Consider the following 4,672-nt stretch of genomic DNA (forward strand, 5'->3'; position numbering starts at 1 on the left):
GCAAAATTAAAAAAAGGCTATGTCGAATGAGAAGTGTGCATTTTAAACAATGAGTGCTCTGAGGACTTCTTTGGTGGTTCAGTGGTTAACACTTCGCCTTCCAATGCAGGGAGTACAGGTTGGATCCCTGGTTGGGGAGTTAAGGTCCCACAGTGCCTGCGGGTCAAAAAACCAAAATGTTAAACAGAAGCAATATTGTAACAAATTTCAATAACAACTTTAAAAATGGAAAAGAAATAATAAGTGCTCTGAATTCAGGGCTGACAGAGATAGGACAGTCTCGAATCTTCAGGAAAGTTGTTGTGGAGGATGGGCCCACCCGACCACCTTTTATTTATATAGTGCTTTATGGCAACAATAGGGGGCTTCCCTGGTGGCTCAGATGGTAAAGCATCTGTCTGCAATGCAGGAGACCCAGGTTCGATCCCTGGGTTGGGAAGATCCCCTGGAGAAGGAAATGGCAGCCCACTCCAGTATTCTTGCCTGGAAAATCCCATGGACGGTGGAGCCTGGTAGGCTACTGTTCATGGAGTCGCAAAGGGTTGGACACGACTGAGTGACTTCACTTTCACTCACTTTATGGCAATAGGTGGGTTTTACATACATCATCTCTTACTTGAGTGTCATGTTATTACTGCCATTTTAAAGGTGAAGACACTGAGGCCTAGAGAAATGAAATTCTGGTTAATTTGTAAACAGGTAGAGAGGAGTCCTCACACCTTGGTTTTCCACTTCAAGTTCAGGAGCATTCACCACTCTGTGGCTTCCTTGATGAAAAAGTAATACAGCAAATTCTCATTTCTTTCCTTTTTTTTTTTTTTAAATTTTTGGCTTTCCTGGGTCTTCATTGCTGTATGGGCTTTTCTCTAGTGGTGGCTCACAGGCTTTTCATTGCAGTGGCTTCTCTTGTTGCAGAGCACAGGCTTTAGGGCGCACAGGTTTCAGCAGTTGCGGCTCCTGGGCTCTAGAGCACAGGCTCAGTAGTTGTGGTGTGCTGGCTTAGTTGCTCTGCAGCATGTGAGATCTTCCTGGATCAGAGATTGAACGTGTCTCCTGCATTGTCAGGTGTATTCTTTGCCACTGAGCCACCAGGGAAGCCCCAATCCTCAGTTTTCTTTGATTCTGTGTTTGAGAATTTGCCTACTTAACTTTGCTATCCCCAAATCGGTACTTGTGGCATTCTGCAGTCACTCACGGGCATGGACAGAGTGGTGAAAGATCTGACTGGCACCCCCCACCCTCCACACACACACCCCATGCATGCGTGTTCCCAGCTAAGATCAAACAAGGCCAAGCTCTGCCTTCTTGCTTCAGCTCTCAGACAGTAACAAGTGTCCTTTAAGCTATTTAGTGCCATGTTTTTCACATTTTCGTTGGTGATTTTGTTGTTTAAAATGGCCCTCAAGCACAGTGTTGAAGTGCTATCTGGTGTTCCTGAACGCAAGAAGGTTGTGATCTATCTCATGGAAAATGTATGTGTGTGTTTTAGCTTCATTCAAGCAGGAGTTACCTAGTGTTGTTAGCTGTGAGTTCCATGCTGGTGAATCAGCAATATAGATTCACTGATGTATGTTTCAGCAGAAACACACATCACACAAGGTCAGGTATTAATGAGATGACAAAAATGTTGTGACCTGAGGCTCACAGGAACATAATCCAGTATTTCTTCTAAAAGCAGTTGTTCAGGATTTGCTAATTCATTATTCATGGTGATTTTGGAGAACATAACTACCGCATAGCATGAGGATCAACTGTACTTTGATAGTATAAAGAGAGGATGGGAGGATATTGTTGGCAAGCATGAACTAAAAAACAGAGGTAGGGGAATTCGTGGTTGTGTAATGAGCAAACTAGACAATTCTAATTGGCATCAAGACTGAAAAGCAATTGCTGTAGATAAGGTCTAGATGCCAGGGTGTGGGGGCTGGGGCTGGTATGTCCAGCTGATGAATTTGGACTTAATCTTCTAAATGGATTTGGAGCAGGGATGTTATCAAAGCCTCTTTGGGAGAAGAGTGTCTGGCTGGGTTGTGTGGGAGGAAATGGGCCAGAGAAAAATGGCAGCAAGGAGTCCTCACTAGGCACTTTCATCAGCTGCTGGGGATTTATTGGTGCAACAGGAAACCAGTCCTCTCCAGGTCTTGATATTTGTTGTTGAAGGCATAGAGTGAAGAATAAGCTTGTAGGGGTGAAGGTGTTTCAGGGAGCTGGAGGATGTTCAGGGAGAAAGTCCACAATGACTAGGAAGGCAATTTGGGAAAGATCCTTCACTGAATGAGGAGCTAGTGTAAATTTTTCCAGTAGTCATGTACAGATGTGAGAGCTGGGCCATAAAGAAGGCTGAGCGCTAAAGAATTGATGCTTTCAAACTGTGGTGCTCGAGAAGACTCTTGAGAATCTCTTGGAGTCAAGGGGATCAAACCAGTCAGTCCTAAAGGATATCAACCCTGAATATTCACTGGAAGGACTGATGCTGAAGCTCCAATCCTTTGGCCACCTGATTAGAAGAGCCGACTCATTGGAAAAGACCCTGATGCTGGGAAAGATTGAAGGCAGGAGGAGAAGGGGGCGACAGAGGATGAGATGGTTGGATGGCATACCGACTCAATGGACGTGAGTTTGAGCTCTGGAAGATAATGAAGGACAGGGATGCCTGGTATGTTGCAGTCCATGGGTCACAAAAAGTTGTATATGACTGAGTGATTGAACAACAACAACAACAAAATTTTGCAGTCCATGTGTGGTGTGGTTGTGCTCCTTTGGGTGTGTGAAAACAGACTTCTGAGGAGACCAGGCAATCTTAGGAGTTGTCATGGAGACTGCTCAAAACAACTCCAAATATGTGTCTTTAGTTTCAGGAGCTGGCTCACTGGGATCCCAGTATAACTGAACGGTTAGAGGGCATTTCTAAGGCAAGAAGAATGGGACTATTCTTTGTTAGGCTCGTTGACTTTTCTTAGGACTGTTATCTGAAGTTCATTGTTTCCCACTTGGATTCAATCTGTACGGGCACACACACACACACACACACACACATAGACAGTGTCCTATGGCACTGAATGAACCTTGACAGTACAGTACATCACTGGTACAAAAAAGGTTGATGGCCGCTTTAGAATAACAGTGGGCAACGCCTGACATATCGTGAATGACAGCTTCATATTTCTGAGGCATGATGCCCTGAAGCAATCTCTTAATATTTATCTTGTAATATTTCCATTAAGATTGACTTTCAGAAATAAGTGGAATGAAACTATTAGTGAGTCACCAAGGCTTTATTTCTTAATAGAGCTGGATGTGTGTGCTTTTCTGAGTTTTTAATTTCAGAAGAATTCAGCATCAAGATAAATTAACGTGACACTCATGTTTTTTCCCTGCAGCTGATGGCTTTTCAGCCTTGTTGCAGAATCTCAAACTGCTGATGTAAAAATAGTCCTCTCCTGGGGAATTGAGTTTTGCCCTATCAAGTAAGATTCTCAAACTTGGACACTGCTTTCTCAGGGAAGCCTCTCCTTCATGCCCATTTAGAATCAATCTATTTCTTTCTTAAACTTTCTCAGCCCTTGCTTGCATTCAACATGTTTAAGGTTTGATCCTGGATCTAACCATGTGGTTGCTATGGTGAGCCCATAGGCTGATTGGAGGTTCCTAAGGCAAGCAAATTAAGGGTGTGTTTGTGTAGACATGAAGTTACATGAATGTTTTTGGCAGAATTGAGATCTGTAAGCTAGTCACTGAAGAAGCTCTCCATTTCCATTTTCCTCCCTTTCTACCATTCTTCCCTCCTGGGAGACTCAAGGGTCTGTGCATTCCTTCAGAATCTTTGGAACTTCCCTCTCATATATTTAGGTCTTTGGACTGTAATCCCTTGTAACTATGATGCTTTGCCTAGCCTGAAGGAACTCCCTGCAAAAATGTATCAATTGATATGATTTCCTGTTATTTCAAAGAAGTAGACATTACTTGACAAATATATTTTTGTTACAAAGAAGAAAACAAGAAACATTCCTTCTCATAAACGTGTGTGTGTGCTCAGTTGCTCAGTTGTGTCTTTGACTCTGTGCTACCCCATGGGCTAGCCTGCCAGGCTCCTTTGTTCATGGAATTCTCCAGGGAAGAATACTGAAGAGCATTGTCATTTCCTCCTCTAGGGGGTCTTCTGTTCCCTTTCCAGATGCATCTCCTGTGTTTCCTATATTGGCAGGTAGATTCTTTACCACTGTGCCACCCAGGAAGCCCCCATTCTCATATACATGCAGCCTCAAATGATGGTTCTGACAGTGAGTAACTGCTGATGGGGTAAATTCTTGGCAGGCTCATTGAAGTTAAAGATTTTGACCTGTGCCTTGAAAATTTTAGTAGTAATTAAATAAATTGAGGAGAGAAGGAAGGCATTACAGACAACCTCTTATAGAGGGTGTTATAGACAGCTGAGAATATGAAGAGTGGAATATAAGTGGTACATTCTTGCTAATGGAGTTGATCAGTTGGCAGCCATGAGACTAAAAGACGCTTACTCCTTGGAAGGAAAGTTATGACCAACCTAGATAGCATATTAAAAAGCAGAGACATTACTTTGCCAACAAAGGTCCGTCTAGTCAAGGCTATGGTTTTTCCAGTGGTCATGTATGGATGTGAGAGTTGGACTGTGAAGAAACCTGAGCACCGAAGA

General features: G+C 43.2%; 1 non-coding gene across 1 annotated transcript; it reads left to right on the forward strand.

Annotated features, from left to right (window-relative positions):
* The first annotated feature begins 367 nt into the window (after window positions 1-367).
* TRNAC-GCA (transfer RNA cysteine (anticodon GCA)) lies at window positions 368-439 on the forward strand. The gene has a single exon. It is a non-coding gene; the product is annotated as a tRNA-Cys (tRNA).
* Window positions 440-4,672: the final 4,233 nt, after the last annotated feature.

The sequence above is a fragment of the Bubalus kerabau genome, chromosome 1, assembly GCF_029407905.1.
Source record: "Bubalus kerabau isolate K-KA32 ecotype Philippines breed swamp buffalo chromosome 1, PCC_UOA_SB_1v2, whole genome shotgun sequence".
Lineage (NCBI taxonomy): Eukaryota > Metazoa > Chordata > Mammalia > Artiodactyla > Bovidae > Bubalus > Bubalus kerabau.